This window comes from Sesamum indicum, unplaced genomic scaffold (assembly GCF_000512975.1).
Source record: "Sesamum indicum cultivar Zhongzhi No. 13 unplaced genomic scaffold, S_indicum_v1.0 scaffold00148, whole genome shotgun sequence".
Classification (NCBI taxonomy): Eukaryota; Viridiplantae; Streptophyta; class Magnoliopsida; order Lamiales; family Pedaliaceae; genus Sesamum; species Sesamum indicum.
Genome location: NW_011628062.1, coordinates 101,921 through 119,692, shown reverse-complemented (window position 1 = coordinate 119,692; position 17,772 = coordinate 101,921). Strand labels below are relative to the sequence as shown.

At 36.9% G+C, this 17,772-nt stretch overlaps 1 long non-coding RNA gene across 2 annotated transcripts; it reads left to right on the top strand.

Moving 5' to 3' along the window:
* The first annotated feature begins 2,893 nt into the window (after positions 1–2,893).
* LOC105179354 lies at positions 2,894–5,918 on the top strand. Of its 2 annotated transcripts, none has more exons than XR_849276.1 (5): positions 2,894–2,931; positions 4,601–5,136; positions 5,227–5,495; positions 5,574–5,664; positions 5,751–5,918. It is a non-coding gene; the product is annotated as an uncharacterized LOC105179354 (long non-coding RNA). The 2 variants fall into 2 exon arrangements; XR_849275.1 differs by having other exon boundaries at positions 5,568–5,664.
* The last annotated feature ends 11,854 nt before the right edge of the window (positions 5,919–17,772 follow it).

Genomic DNA, 17,772 nt, shown 5'->3' with positions numbered 1-17,772 from the left:
AGATGCTTCTAAACAGGGTTTGGGATGTGTGCTGACGCAAAACGGAAAGGTAATTGCTTATGCATCCCGTCAATTGAGGAACCATGAGTCAAATTATCCCACACATGATTTGTAGTTAGCCGCGATTGTGCATGCACTGAAGATCTGGAGACATTACTTGTACGGAGAAAAATTTCAGATTCTTACTGACCATAAAAGTTTGAAATATATCTTGATGCAAAAGGAATTGAATTTGAGACAGGGAAGATGGATAGAACTGCTGAAGGGTTATGATTGCACTATTGACTTCCATCTGGGGAAAGCGAACGTGGTAGCAGATGCCTTGAGTAGAAAGAGTTCAAGTATATTAGCCAATCTGGGGAGTCATAATCAGACATTGCTACTGCAGATGAGGTCTATGAATACGAAACTGGAGGTTGATCAAGTAGCGGGTTTATTGGCAGCCTTGCAAATTAAGCAAGACTTTGTGGATCAGATAAAAAAAGCACAGACTCGAGATCCTTTCTTATTACGAATGCTGGAAAGAATAAGACTTGGTAAGAAAACAAATTCGATAAGAGTTGATGGAGTAATAGTGAATGGGGGACGAGTTTGTGTGCCTGTTATAGATGGGTTACGTGAAGCGATTATGCGAGAAGCTCATAATGCACCATATGCAATGCACCCTGGTACTACAAAAATGTATGGAAATTTAAGACCTTATTACTGGTGGCAGACAATGAAGAAAGATGTGGCTGAATTTGTGGCGAAATGTATAACATGTCAACAAGTAAAAGCAGAACATCAGGCACCAGCGGGTAAACTGCGACCTCTATCTACCAGAATGGAAGTGGGAGAAGATCACTATGGATTTTGTCGTGGGGTTGCCACGAACACTCAGAAAGCACGACGCTATTTAGGTAATTGTGGATAAATTGATAAAATCTGCTCATTTCTTGCCGGTACGAATAAATGATTCACTGTATAAGTTAGTTGGGTAATACATTTCTGAGATAGTGAGATTACATGGAGTGCTTGTATCGATTTTGTCAGATAGAGATCCCCGATTTACTTCACGCTTTTGGGAAAGTTTACAAAGGGCATTGGGCACAACGTTGAATTTCAGTACCACATTTCATCCTCAAACAGATGGGCAGTCAAAAAGAATGATCCAAACCCTAGAAGATATGATGAGAGCTTGTACAATGGAGTTTAATGGCAACTGGGATGATCATCTACCTCTAATGGAGTTTGTATATAATAACAGTTTCCACTCTAGTATCGGTATGGCCCCATATGAAGCTTTTATATGGCAGAATGTATCGCAGTCCAATTTGCTGGGATATAGAAGGATTAAGACAACTAGAAGGTCCTCACTTGGTGCAGGAAATAGTGGAGAAGATACAAGTAGTTAAGAAGCACTTGAAGGCAGCACAAGATCGACAAAAAAGTTACGTTGATCAACACCGAAGGGAGATGGAGTATAAAGTAGGTGATAAGGTTTTCCTGAAGATATCTCCTTGGAGGGGAATTCTGAGGTTTGGCAAGCAAGGGAAGCTGAGTCCGAGATACATTGGGCCGTATGAAATTATTGAAAGAATCGGACCACTGGCATATCGACTGGCATTACCAGCAGAGTTGTCACAAATACATGATGTTTTTCATGTTTCGATGCTGCAACGATATCGGTCTGATCCTAGCCACATTATTTGTGAGCCGGAGATAGAGATTTCTGAGGAGTTGACATATGTAGAGGAGCCAGCAGAGATTTTGGATAAAAGCGTAAGGAAATTAAGAAATAAAGATATACCGATGGTAAAAGTGAGATGGAGTCATCATTCCCTGAGGGAGGCGACTTGGGAGGTTGAGGAGCATATGAAAGAGAAATATCCCTATTTATTCCATTGAGCGGGTATGAAAGAGAAATATCCCTATTTATTCCATTGAGCGGGTAAGTTACTTAAATTTCGGGGATGAAATTTTTATGAGGGGAGAATTGTGACATCCGTAGAATTTTTCACGTAATTGGGAGACTAATTGGTAATTATTAGAAATTTAGATTTAATTAGTAAATAAATTATAGATGAAATTTGGGATATAATAAAATTTGAACGGATTAAATTGAAGTTTGCTATAATATTTGTGAGCAAATTATATTAATTAGGAAATTAAGAAGGATGTAAAAGTAATTATTTAAAAAGAATAATAAAAAACAAGAAAATAAGATGGTGGGCCGTGGCATGTGCTGCCACCGCCTCCCCAATCATCGAATATATATATATAGGTATGTTATTCATTTCACATTAACACACATACACACAGCATACACGATTCACACAAGTGAAAATTTGCAATCTTCTGGGCGGAGAAAACAGAGGAAGAGAGGTAAGGATTTTGCATTTTAATCTGTATTAATTTATATAATTATCTTACTTAATTAGTTCATTTATTAAATGTTGATTATATTAAGTGGTGAACTATTTAATTAGAGTATTTTATGATTTTGGCTAGATAAATTAGTGTTAAATTAAATATCACAATTGCTATAAAAATGACATAGTTGGGCAATTAAATTATTTGATTTGTTAGATTTAATTATCATTATAGCTAATTTACACAATTCTATTGCAATGATTAACCAAATATGTAATTCTATGTATTACTGCTTAATTAAATTGTATAGCAACGATAAATTGACAGAAAATTCATAGAAATGATTTGAAAATTATATTTAAAAAATATTATGTTATTAAAGAGGGAAAATGAGGTCTCAGTGGTAAAATAATTTATGGATGTTATTAAAAATGCTAGTTATAAATATATAAGGGGTTTAATTAAGTGAATTGGTAAATTAAATATATTAATTATACGTATAACATTCTGTTATAGGACGTGACGACAATGTAGAGGGTTGAGCAGTCCCTCGTGAATCGAAGTATTTTGGGATTTACGGTAAGTATAGCTAATTGGATTTATATATATATAAGTATTTGTAGTATTGTATATATTACATATATTGGTTTCTTGGATACGAACGTGGACTTGGCTTTATATTATTATGCGTGGTTTTCGTATATTGATTGTTTATATAATTAGTTGTGGATTATTTGTTAGATTACCATAATATTGGTGAAATTGTTACTATGTGATAAGTGATGGTAATGTAGAGATATGTGGGATATGATTATGTAATAATCATATAATTGATTGTTGATGAAATCAAATTGGGAGTTGTTATTGAGGAAGTGATTATTATAAAGAATAGAATGACGATTGTGAGTTGAAATAAAAGATGATTCTTACCTAGTTGGGAACACAGTCAATGGTTTATGAAAATGTGATTGATGATAATGTGATTGTTAATGAGATATGAAAAATATATGATTTAAGCTAGGTACCATGGCGCGTAGGGTACCGGGGTATTCCGGGGCGAGATATGAAAAATATATGATTTAAGCTAGGTACCATGGCGCGTAGGGTACCGGGGTATTCCGGGGCAGCGAGGAATATTCTGTGCTGCTAGCTACACATTGGGGTGGTGTGGGGGTACCATGTTTGTTGTGATGTCCTGTGCTATATTGCTACACAGGTGGAGTAAAAGAGTGTGGGGATATCACACAATGGGTATCCTGTGCTGTATATGATATGATGATGGCCTGCGAAATCATTGACTGATGTACTCCAGATAGAGTAAGTGGGGCCTTTAACTAATAAATAATAACGAATGAATATTATGTCGTGGATTGATTTATAGTTGTGAGTATGTATTACTGCTTATATCTGATGTTGCTGTATGATGAATGACTGTTGTCGGTGTGACTGCATGTACGTGAATCTTTGTCTGTGTATACATATAGACTGATCAGTTATGCTTATTGAGTAGGCAGCTCATTCCTTGCCACGTACTTTTTAGGAAATAGGTCACACTGACTAGCCACATTGGACTTTGAGCTGTGTTGTTGTTCTTATTAGGTGGGTCAGCCGTGACTTCTGAAGTCAGAGTTTTGATTATTGGGTTGTTAAATATTCTGGTCTTTTATTGAGATTTGTGTTTAAAGTTGTGGTATGATTTTCCTTGAGGTTATGTACATGTGCACATCTAGTGAGGATAAATATAAATTTTTGGTGACATCTAATACCTTTTGTGATATATATATATTATGCTGATAAATTAGAATTTATTTTTTGGGTTGAAAGAGATTTACTTATAGAATGAGTTCTGATTAAAGAAAGGATGAAATAATAATAATTAGATTTAGCGAGTTGGGGGTGCTACACCTTTAAACTTGTTTAGTCCATCAAGTGAATTTTGCTAGTAGAACTAGTTAAGTTTATCCATCTTCATCTGTCAACAAAAGACAATGTTGATAGAAAAAAAAGGATAAACTTAAGTAGTATTATAACAAAAAATTCATATGATAGGCTAAACAAATTTAAAGTAATGCTCCTGTTTGTATATGTGCACAAGAGAATTATAAATTTTACCGTAATCAATGAGTACAATAATCGTAACTTCATGATAATATTTTCGATGTGTAAAAATTTCTATATTCTTTTTTATTTACATATTAATGTCAATAATAAAAAAATTTAGACTAATACTTCGCAATAATTTGTTTAGATCATGTCTAGTGGTACGCCTGCTTTACTACGTGGTTGAAGACGTGGCCATGATCGTGGCCGCGGTCGTGGCCTGCCACTTCCATCAGCGCCTTCGGATGCTTCCCAGGTTAGGGAAGCAGCCCTTCGACCACCCTCACCACTTGACAAGATCGCACCGTCCTCCAACCCGTAGACTCCAGATGATGCTAGACCATCTGGAGCTGCACTAGCAGCTGATGAGATGATGCAGCACTCTGCCACACCAGTTGTTGCTCCACCACCACCAATAGTCCCCCCCACCACTAATGCACCAGTACATCAGCCTAAAAAATATATGTTTATAGAAAAAATTTTAGTATTATCAAAATTTTGTTTATCACAATTTTTTTAGTATTATTTTATCTTGAAAATATCTAATTAACATGTCATTTTAAATCTGATCGTCGCTTCCACGAACGCATCAATGTGGTCGTGCGGGGACACTTTCCCCACCCGTGGCCGTGTTTGAGGCAGGTGCAACCAGAGCACCAGCATTTCTAGTTCGAGAGCATGAAGGTAAATAAATTTAAATTAATTCAGTTTGATCGAAGAATCTGAATTGTTTAATGAATTTTACTAATATTTTGTTTAATTTTATTACTGTAGATAAGCAAATGGTGGGACTGTAACGATAAATCCATATTTCGAATCTTCCACATGTGGGTCAAAAAGTACATCTTGAAGATATTTTCCATCCCCAGCCTGGTCAAGCCACTCTAGCTGGTCAACGAGGTCTGGCTCCAACTGCGGCGCACTAGGCCAATAAAGACTACCAGCAAGAGTCCGAGCGAACTGGGCGGCGAACCCACGGCGTCCTCGACTGTGTGCCGGAGGGTCTTCCTCTATCGGCATGCATCGAAAGAGGAAGTTCAAAAGTAAATAACATTATTTTATAAGGTTTATCATCATTTTATAAATAAGATGCTAACTGTTTTTTCTTCTATAAGGGGCAGAGTTCGGTCGGCCGATCAAGCGATTGAGTTGTTTGAAAGGAGCTACAAGAAAAAGAAGGACGGCGGCTGAAGTGGGCCAAGGGCGAGGGAGGTGGCCATAAGTAGATTATAAATATTATTTTTTAAAAAATTAATTCTTGGTTAAAAGTACTAATAATTTTGTTTGTTTTGCAATAGATGTTCTAGAAGCTCATGGAAGATCGTCAGCCTCAGGCCACATCGAGGACTATGATGCCCCGGCTGAATCGGAGGCTTTGGTGGCAATGTGGAGTAGCAGATGTGGCTGGCTACAGTCGGGGGCAAGAACAAGAGCCGAGTATTCGGGCCTTGGTTCTGAGGTCCACGTCTCCATCGCCACCACCACCACCACCGCCAAACCCAGCCATGGAGGACACCATTGGCCACCTCGAGATGATGATGGCTAACATGATGGCCATGATGAGGGAGATGCGCACCTCCTATTCGACCACAGCACCACCTTCGATAGGCCCTCGGCCTCGAACCAGAACGATATGGACGTCGCTGACGAGAAGGGATTAGATTAGGTTTTAATTTTCTTTATTTTTGTAATTATATAATTTTTTTATATTAATATAATATTTTTATATTAATATAATATTTTTCCTTAATTATTCATGTTTCATAATGCTTATTACATTCCATTCTTTCATATTTATTCAAATAATTAAATTCATAAATATAATTAATTTAATTATATATTAAAATTTATAAAATATATAAATTTATTTATTTTTTAAAATTTATTAAGTATATTAATAAATTATAAATTATAATTAAATTATATAATTACAAAGATTATAAAATAAAAAAATTAAGAACGATTTTAGTAATGATAAAGAAAATATTAAAAATATAAACAATAACCATTTCAAATACCATTACTAAAACAGTTCTAAACACGTATTCCGAAACTGCACTATTCGTTCCAAATACCATTGCTAAAACCATTTCAGTCAAGTGTTCCTAAATAGTGGTTTGACCGTTCCTTATACCATTGCTATTTCAGTTCTAAGTATGTGTTCTAATCTAAAAAAGACCATTCCAAATACAATTACTAAAACAATTCTATATACTTGTTCCTAATTAAGTCTGACCATTTCTAAAATCGTTATATAAGACTGTTCCAAAGATCGTTCCTATATTCATCACCGATACAAATAAAAATAGTTTAAAATTCAGGCCCGAGTATTATAAAGAACGTTCCCAAAAGTAACCAGACAAAAATAATGTAACCGTTCTAAATTTCATCAAAACCATTCTAATTAAAACAATAAAACATTTTTGAAAAATTCAATTTTAGAAATGACTTTTCACATAGTGTTATAGATACCGTCCCAAATAGGAATGGTTGTGTATGAACCGTTCCTAAATTTTTTAAACGCCATTTATAAGGACGAAGGACCAACCATTCCAAAATCATTCCAAAAACCGCTCCAAATAAGTTTGATGTCTTTGCAATTGTATATGGGTCTTGGCAAAATATGGTTGTGTTTAACGTGGTCTCTAAAAGCCTTGTTCGAGTGCCGCCGAAAACGTATAGAGGCTAGTGAGTTAAAATATAGCATTCGTCGTCTATTATGAGATGATATGAATCTCCTATATTCTCTAAAATGTGTTAGACTCCTGTAAAGTTTGTGGCCATAACTGATGATGAAATAGAAAAGGATTCCTATGTTATCTGAGGGAGAAACACTAATATGGTTGGTATATAAATATCTATTCTGGGATGGGAATTGATTTGTAATTTATGCTATAGACTAAGATCAAGGAATGTTGATGGAGGGACTATACCTATATGGTACTCCAAAGCCTACAACTTCATAGGAAATCCAAATATTTAATTAATTTGAGTAATTAATAATGGGTGAGTTTGACATGTTAATGAGATTGATTTATTGGGTTGGTCCAAATCGTGTTGGACTTGGACTGTAATATATGTGATTAATTTAATGACTAAGCCCATATTTTGGGCCCAAGCTCAAGCTTATGGACGAGAGGTTATGAGATGTGAAGAGAGTACTTGTGGAGGAGTTGTATCTCCTCCACTCAGTGGTGGCCGAGTGGTTGGCCAAGGGTAGCACTTGGATACACTAGCATGTCGACGGGATGGATTTGTTGGGGGGTGGAGAGAATATTGTTTGGCTCTCGTGTGGAATATTCATGAAGCTTCAAACATTGAAGTCAACGAATCTAAAGATCAGAATTCCTAGTTAAGATTTGATTTTCAATTGGCCTTGCATCTTTTATTTATAAGTGTTCGAACGCCAGGGAATACGGGATTTGATCCTAGTTACTACTTGTTTAAATTTTTATTTTACATTTTTGCTGCGTTAATCGGTTCTCGAGCCATACCCTAACCTTTCATCAATAAGTTTGAATTGAGACTTAGCAAGATAATCGTAGCACCGCTGCGATATTACACTTTATTACCACAAGTTAATATACTTAATTACAATCCATGCTATGAGAAAGTTTTATTTTAAATGAATAAGAAAATCCTATTTTTATCAATACGATATGTATCTTAGGCAATAACTTGAAATACAGATTGAGTGAAAGACTAGTATCTCCACAATTATATAGCTATAATTTACAATTCAAGGTGTCACTGCTGACTTAACTTGTAAGAGGGGTGGCACGACTTATGATCCGATCGGGCTAGTAGTAACTGTAACTTATATTCTGAAAAGTATGTGGCAAGAAATGAGTTGGCTACTCAATAAATATAGCTAAATAACTTTTAAATATGTATATACACACATATGCAGTAAAACAAGTTTCATATCATGAGACCAATCAACAAAAATTCATTTTGCATCTACAACAAATATAAGAGGTACACATACCGAGAATCATTTATCAACCACAACATAATACCGAAGTTATCAATCATTCTTTTAGAGCCACGTTTAACCTAAGGTTTTGTTGGCTCTTATCATCTCACTTAATATCATATAATTGCTAGCATAACGTACCTGTCATATGTGATATTCTCATACTGGGTGAGTGTATAACCATATCAGTACAGAACATCACACTGAACATAGCACTCCCACACCACCCTAGCGTGTAACCGTCAGCACGGGATATCCCCTGCTACCCAAAATATCCCTGCACCCTTTGCGCTAGGAGCCTAGTTATATGTTCATTTTTCTCATATCAAAGATAACATCATCTTGACAACACACAACTTGTCATCAATCATATTATCGTAAAACTATTGAATATGCCTTAGGTGAGGTAAGTTATCTCTTTATCTCAATTCACAACATTTCAATCAATAATTTTATCATTCAATTTCAATCCACAATAAAATACCATAGTAATGCTCGATCATTCATCCGTCTTTCTCACACCACAACCACAGATAAGCACACAACAACAATGTCATAGAGCAACCATATAATCTAGTCAAATAACAAATCTTTTACAATAAAGTATACAACCACAAGTATGTACACACATATATATATAAGTCCAATTAACTATACTTGCCTCAATATCAAAAGATTACGTTAGTAGAAGGATATGATCAGTCTTGAATTTAGTTCTCATCTCCTATGCTAATTTGCTAAAATCCATTAGCCAACCCGTTTGGAACACGGTTGTGTTGGGGATCGTGTGCTGCTTTGTCCGGTGAATACGTCAATGTTCGCTATTCTTCTCTAAATTAGCCTCCATAACCTAAATCAAAGCTAGCTGGTAAAAAAAAAAAGAGAAAGGAACCAAGCCTAAAAAAGAGTACAAGTCCTTTATACAAGTCCACAACAAGGAAAAAAAATAAAAAAGAAAGTATAAACAAAAAGTACTACTCCCTTATAACGATTTAAAAAACCTATGAAAGTAGTAAATTGAAAAAGTAAATAAGGAGTACCACTAATTATCCATGAAACCAAGGAGTACTAAAGCCTTATAAAAATAGTACACCTTAGTTTCAAATATTGGAACAGATGATCGACAAGCTAATGGATTGTCCACTACTATATATGGTAGAGGACAATCTTATTCATGTAATGTTAATAAATAAATAAAGTATTGTTCATTGGTACTTGTTTGTCATGTTTACTTATATTGAGTTATATTCATGTCATAGGGAAGCCCACAAATCGTTCATAACTAATAAAGTTGGATTGAGCATATGATGATTACTATGAAACCCATTTTCGAAGATTGATCTGAAATATTTAAAGTTGAGAATCTCAAAATTACATGTAGAGAGTTCTATAGAGACTTGCACTAAGTAATGTATCCACATGAAAGGTGTCTAGTTTTATTGACAACTGATGTGTGACGTCTATGTTAGAATAGGTGACCAAAAAACTAAGTAGATTGGTTAACTATTCATTAATGTTTATGAAAAATAATATTTTTCTGATTAATATAATAAGTGCTCACCAAAAGCATTCGCGTTTGTTGTGCTTATTACTTATTTCGAACAAAATTTCAATATCACAATAAATGCCCAAAGATCAAAAGGGTAAACCAGTGGAGTTAGACTACGCATAGGTTGGTAGCTATGAAGCTAAATTCTGAGGGTAGGTCTGATACGTTCTAAGTCGATGATCTCAAGACGGAGCATCGAGAATTTTATAGAGACTTGCGCTAAGTATTGTATTATCGTGTTTCATCGATAGGAGATGTAGGTCAACTGTGTAATTTTACTGGGTTAGTTGGCAAGATAGTCGACTGACTAAAGTAAGTTGCGACAATCGTCATATAGTCAGTATGACTGGAATTCTAGGTTCCGATAGTACGTGATTAGTCTTCAGATTTAAGGCATCATTCGAGTCGCGTGCATAAGAAGAGTGTATCTTGGATCTGGCGAGTCGTGACTGTATCGTGAGATATGGTCATTATAAGTCTTGTCCAGTGCAATCGTAGTATGTAATGTGGACGATGGATTCCAAGAAAGAATATGGCCCCTATCAGTGTTGTGACAGTGAGTCTCCTATGAGATCTAAGATGATTTGGACTCTTTAAGTCTATCGTAATAAGACTTGAGGGATTTCCTACGTTAATTAGCATAGTAAAATACATCTCGAGTATGAAGTATAAATGTCTAGTCAAGAATGGGAACCGATGGGCAATTTCATATCCTAAACTAACGCTGGGAGACGGTTGACAGTAAGACCTTACCTATATGAAACAGGAGCGTAAATGTTCACGCCACTATTCACCTAGTCTCTAAGGACTATTGCTAGACGATCGCTCATGGTAATGGGCTATTTTTTGTTATTGGTTAACAAAAATTAATTAATTAAATTATATTACCTATGTCAGACACAAGCGCAAGTCTAGTTGAGGGTGGACTTAAAAAGTAATGAAATTAATTTAAAATTAATTTTGAAAGATAATAATTAATTTAATTAGATTAAGTTAATTATTGGAGAACTTACATGATTAGATCATATATGCCGAGTCATTCATTAGATGGATAATCTAAAATTTAGTTAACTAGATATAATTGAATTTTGAATTTGGCATTTAAGCTAATTAGATTAATTTAAAAGATGCTTGTGCTAATTAATTAATTGAATTCATTAATTCATTAGTAGATGGACTTGTCTAATTAATAGATCGTATTTATTAACTAGAAATGGGCTAAAAATAATTAGTTGGACTAATTATATTTAATTGGGTTTAATTAATTAATTGAATTGAATTCATTCAATTAATTAAGTTTATTTTGGGCTTATAAATATTTAATTGACTTGGATTTTCTTTGTTAGGTATTTTATTCAATTTGATTAAATAATAAGCCCAACAATATTAGTTATTTAGCTCAATTTAATTTGTTGGATAAATTGATAGAATCTGGTCCAAATGCACCAAACCTGGCCCATGTTGACCTTGTCTAGGTCAGCTTACCATGGAAAGACCAAAAATCAGCTGCTAGGCTTAGGAGAAGGCTGATCTTCAAATTTAAGTGGCTGAGGAGAGTTTATAGTGAAGGGAGTGGATTGGCCAGGGAACGTATGGCGGAAGCGCGAGGAGATGAAATATTGGGAAAGTAGGCATAATTAAAATTTAATTCTACGACCAAGGGATGTGCTCATGGTGGTTCCTAGGCGTTGGATGTAGTAAGAGGATTGAAAAATTAAATAACAAATGCATGTATACGAGGCTATAGATAAACGGACAAAATTGATGCGTGAGTAATTGAAACTACCTCATTCGTTGATCACAAGGGACAAAGTGTATCTTGACTTGTTCACCCTAGGCTCCAAACTAGAAGTTCTCTAGAGATGATCCACACCACACTAAGAAAAGAATGATTTTGATCTCCTTGCTAGAGGAAATCAAAATTCATTTCGGAAGAAAATGATAAAAAAGAACCATACTATTAATTAGAATATATTCTTTATCAAAATTCTTTGAACCTCTACAATTCATCATAGGTCAAAGAGAGTAAGAGAACAAAAAGATGAGAGGGAGAGATGGGCGGCCGAATTCTCTTGGTTGTAGGGTTGGAGTTGTGTGTTTTTCACTTTGTGTGATATGATGTACATCATCAGATATATATGATTTATGTAGGAGAGAGGAAATGTGTCTAGATATATTCCACTCGATCCTATAAGGCAAACCCCTCTCTACATGGTATAATATATATATACCCAAGTTGCACTTTTCAAAATTGCAACTTGGTCAACTCTAGTTTCCATCAATGAAAGATAACCCTATAGCCAATTGACCCTAATTTAGTAGATTGTGTTTCATTTTAATTAAATAAAAATAAACCCAAGGCCCAATGAATTTAATTAATTAAAACCAATTTAAGCCCAGTATCATTTAATACAATTAAAGACACAAGCCTAAAACATCTCTAATTAATAAATCTAATTTATTAATTAAGTCCAGTTAAACTAGTCCAATTAATTTAATCTTGGGCTATCCATCCAATGAATCATCCCATGTGTAAATAATTCAATTATTTATATTTTCCAAAATTAATTTTAAATTAATTCTTTTTCTTGCTTGGTGATCTGTGTGTGACTCCTTAAGTTTACCTTTAAACTAGACTTACGCTAATGTTGAACTCAATTGATTAATTAAATATAATTTAATTAATCGTTCATGATCAACTATCAATTAGGAAACCAGCGTTGACTGCATTGTGAGGCATGATTATCATAAGCTTTATTCAGTGCAGTCGAAATTTATAGCAAAGACAGTGGATTCCAAGATACAATTTGTACTTTGTCAGTTGTGTGACAGTAGTGTCTCCTATATGCTCTAAGATCCTTTTACGCCAAAATCTATGACCACAGTGATTGAATTTAATTGGAACGATGGACTTGTAATTAAATTTAATTTAATTAAAATTCATTAGACATGATTTTGATTTAATTTTAATTAATCAAGTCCAGTGATTAACCACAAGCCTAAAGCCTAGGACCTTGGCTAGGTCAAGGAGGCTTCCTATGGAGATTGTTTTGGCCAAATTTTAGAGGAAATATTTGGCCACATGCCTTTTTTGATTAGAGTTGTTTGGAGATAACTAAGTTATCTCATGTGTGTATATGACTAGACATCTAAATATCAAAAATTAAAACCCTAGCCACACACACAACACACACTACTCTCCAAATCTCGGTCTCTCTCTTCGTCTCCCTCTCTCCATCATTTAATGGTCTTGGAGATCAAGAAAAATCAAGACGATTAGATATGTTAATTCAATAATGATTGTTTGATCTCTTTTTCTTCTGTAATTGTTCTTGCTAGAAAGAGAAAAAATTACATCGTCCTAGTGGGAGCATGGATATCTTTGGATGATCTCTACATAGAGATCTAGATCTGAGGAAGGAATTCAACACTTGAAGTTGGTTCAAGAAATCGACGAGGGTAATATATGTTATTTTATTTACTCATTCTTTTCTTGGTATGCATCACGTTTACAATTGGATTCTTTAGTTTGTACACCAAATGCCAGGAAAAGTAAAAGGCAATAAAGACTGCAAGTGGATCGGCCTAGGAATGCACAAGAGAAAACAGTAATTAAAAAATACGTAAATTAAAATCCGAATCAAATAAAATCATGATTCCAACAGGTGTACCCTTGGAGTTTCCAAGCGTCGGTGTAGTTAATAATAGCAACAATGAAACAAAAAAAGGCATATGGTAAAATTGAAACAAGAAGTGTAATAAACGTAAATCAAGGATTACCTTTTTCTTGATTTATTTTGAACTTCTTTTCATTGATTCATTTGCACGAGACTTCAACGTAGAAGCCCTCTAAAGACACGTCATACCACACCGGTATATGGGATCCCTTAATTCAATTTGCTAGAAAAGAACAAGGGAGAAAAGGAACACACCAAGTGTGCTTTGAGAGGGGGTTGCCGAATTTGGATGTTTTGGGGCAGGAATTATTTTGTGTTGTATTATTTTATTAGTTATATCAAATAACTGATATATATATATCTTGTATGGATGTACTAGAATGTGTCTAGTTTCATTGTACAATCCATAAGGTAATATATTCTTTATTCCAAATAAAGAATGACTAACATAGCACTTTCTAAAAGTGTTAATTGTTAGTCAATTGTTTCTAAAAGTGTTAATTGTTAGTCAATTGTTTCCTTGCCTAGAAATTTCCAACAAGCTTAAATAGGGGTGCATTGGCAGATTTTATGGAGATAAAAATGCAAAGGCCAACAAATTTTAATTAAATTTAATTTAATTATAATCGACCTAATTAAGAGCATGCATATTTAATCTAATTAAATACATGAGCCTAATAAGACTTTATTAATTAATAAGTCCAACTTATTAAGGGCAAGCCCAATATAAATTAATCCCATTAATTTATCTTTGGGCTCCTCCATCCAATGGATCCCTCTTATTTGTAAGTAATCCAATTAATTATGAAATTAATTCTCAATTAATTTCTCATCCCTTTTCGGTGATTTGTGTGTGACTCTTTAAGTTCACCTTTCAACTAGACTTGGGCTAGTGTCAAATACTATTATTAATTAATCTAATTTAAATAATAATTCTCGATCAATCCTTGATCAAGAAAGCCCGTCACCATGGGTGGTTATTTAGCAACGGTCCATGGGATTAGAGATTAGGTGAATATCTATGTGAAATTTTAGGCTCTCGAGTCCATACGGATACGGTCCTTTCGTCTACTGTCTCTTGGTCTTAGTTTAGGGCATGAAGTTGGATGTCGACTCCTATCTTGGACTAGGCATTTATGCTTAATACTTGAGACCATGTTACGCCAAATTGCTCGACATAGGAACCTGTTTTTCTATTCGACCAATGACTGTGACCACATGTTTATAGAGCGTGAATGCATCTCCAAGTGCGTAGGAGATATCTCTATCACGTTTTGACAGGGGACAGATCCTCTTAGTGAAACTCACCGTCCTAGTTACATACTCCGACTGAATCGGGTAAGGCTTATGATGATCGTCTCTATGACACAGTCACCTCTGACACAGACCTAAGATACAGTAATCGTATGCACATGACTATCGTGATTCCTCAAGTTTGAGGATTATTCGAGTATTATTGGAGCCTGAGATTCGATTCATACCGATCACGCCTCCAAGACTTTCATATGACGATCCCTGCCAGTCACTTCAGTTGATTCGACACCTAGCCAATCGACCTACTAAGATCGCATAGACATCCAACGTTTATCGTCGATGAAACACGACACTCATCAAATGAATGTCACTCTTAATGCAAGTTTCCATAAGACACTCGACGCCCATTCTCGAGGTCCTTGACTTGGAACACGTCAGACCCTACCCATGGCAGCTGGTTTCATGACCGTCGTCCAATGCGGAGTCTAACTGTTGCATAGTTGTCAAAGTGGTATGTGGGCTTTGTTGTGATATTTAAAGAAAGGCAAACATATATGTAATGAGCACAACAAATGAAATATCAATAGGGAATACTTATTTTATTCACTGAGTAATATTAAATGGAATCAAGTTATTGTCATAATGAATTACAAGTATGCTAATCTAATTGGCTTTCAGGTCACCTTTTCTAACAAAAAGATCGAGGGTACACCCAGATTAATTTTGGATTTTTCGAGCTTTCGCCTCGCTTCTCGGGACGATCCGCTTCCTACATATCCATGTGAACATTTAGGCTCCCAAACTCCATACAGGTACAGTCCTTCCATCTATTGCCTCCTGACCTTAGTCTAGGGCATGAAATTGGATGTTTATACTTGAGACCACGTTTTCTTTGATTGTATGACATAGAAAATGATTTTCTATTAACTAACCACTATGACACAGGTTTATAAGGCGTGAATGCGTCTCTAAGTTCATAGGAGATACCACTGCCACATGTTGACAGGGTGTCACGGGCTGCCCATTCACTAGGCCCAGTGACGCGCACTTCGGCCACTCAACCGTTCTACATGGCCGACCACTCAGCCTTCATCGACAGACGCTGAACAACCAACTAGTCTTAGAGTCCTAGGTGTAGGCCTTTTATTGCTTTGTTACTGCTTTGTTATTTGCTTTATGTTGTTTAGATTCCTCAAGGGGACGTTACGCCTCTTGAGTTGCAAATTTCAGCTTTTCTAGTGTCTAGTGTAGACAATAGATTTATTTTTTTTAAGCCTATTATAGGGGGGAATGAGTTCAAGAAGCTTGGTTTAGTGACGTGTTAGAGTCCCCCTCAAGGCGATCCCCTTGCTCTAGCATCGTTGATCATTGTATACGCACTTTTCAGTTCAATGCAATCTGGTTTTCTGAATTCGCGTGTGCAATTTACGATTTTGTGATTGTTCTTCCCTACTCTGATATATTTCGGCGCGCTGCATTAGTGCCTAGCGGAGGTGTGTGCGGAGATTGGCGGACATAGTTAGCGGACTACTAGCCACATGGTGGCTGTGTGATAGGCGCCTCGTGAGAGGTGGTATCAGAGCCTCGTGCCACGATGGGGCCGAGGCGCACCGCTACTGCTGCGAAGGCATCGGGGCAAGATCCGGAAAGCCCGCGACATGCCGCAGCTTCATCCAGTGAGAGAGCTGAGAACCCGGAGGACGGACACTCCCGGTTGGTGGAATTGGAGACGAAGGTCTCTTCCCTGGAATCTGAGATCACAGTGCTGAATTCGGAGTTGGACGAATGTCGGCACGTGATTTAGGAGATGGCTGGCGTATTCGGAAACGACAGCATTGCCGATATGCGGCGTGACATGGAGCAGATGTCCATTCAGATTGGGCTGCTCCAGCGTGCAGTGGGTAGCACGCCTATGGTTGCTCACGACCCCGGTGCTAGGCTTCGAATACCAGAACCGAAGGCCTATAGCGGTGAGCGTGATGCGAAGGAGGTCGAGAACTTCCTCTTCGACATGGAACAGTACTTCCTTGCGGCAGACGTGCGGGACGAGGCAAGGAAGGTTGCGACTGCGACCATGTACCTAACTGGTGACGCAAAGCTGTGGTGGCGGACCAAGTTTGCGGAAATCCAGGCTCATCAAATACAGCTCGACACGTGGGCTCTTCTACGGGAGGCGATCAGAGAGCAGTTCTTCCCCGAGAATGTGGAGTACAATGCCAGGAGGGCATTGCGAAAGCTTGAACATACAGGTTCCGTGCGGGAATATGTCAAAGCTTTCTCAGCGCTGATGCTGAACATCCGAGACATGTCGGAGGCAGACAAGCTGTTCACTTTCATGGAAGGCTTGAAACAGTGGGCGAGAAACGAGTTGCAGAGGCAACGAGTGACTGATTTGAGTTCGGCTATTATAGCGGCCGAACGCTTGGCAGATTTCAACCTGGAGACTCAGAAGGATAGGCAAGCGACGCCTAGTCTTGAGCGGAGTAAGTGGAATGGGATGAAATCGTTCAAAAATAATTTCAGCAGAGGTGGGGGAGACCAGAGGCCCCACTCTCAGAATGGCTCACAGGGCAGTTCGGACAGGAACAGGCCCCAGGAGAACAGGCAGGGAGCACCTGAGAGGAGGAGAGGGTGTTTGATCTGCGATGGTCCGCATATGTATCGGGATTGCCCGAAGAGACAGGTGTTGAACGCATTGGCAACGACCTTTACCGACAAGGCGTCGTCCTCAAAGAGTGTGGAGCCACAAGCAGAGGCAGGTGGTGAGAATGACACGGAGGAGTATGAGGACAACTTGGGGGCCGTGAACCAATGGTGCAACACATTCTCTACGGTGGCGGCAAAGAGAGTTGCGCCACCCCTTG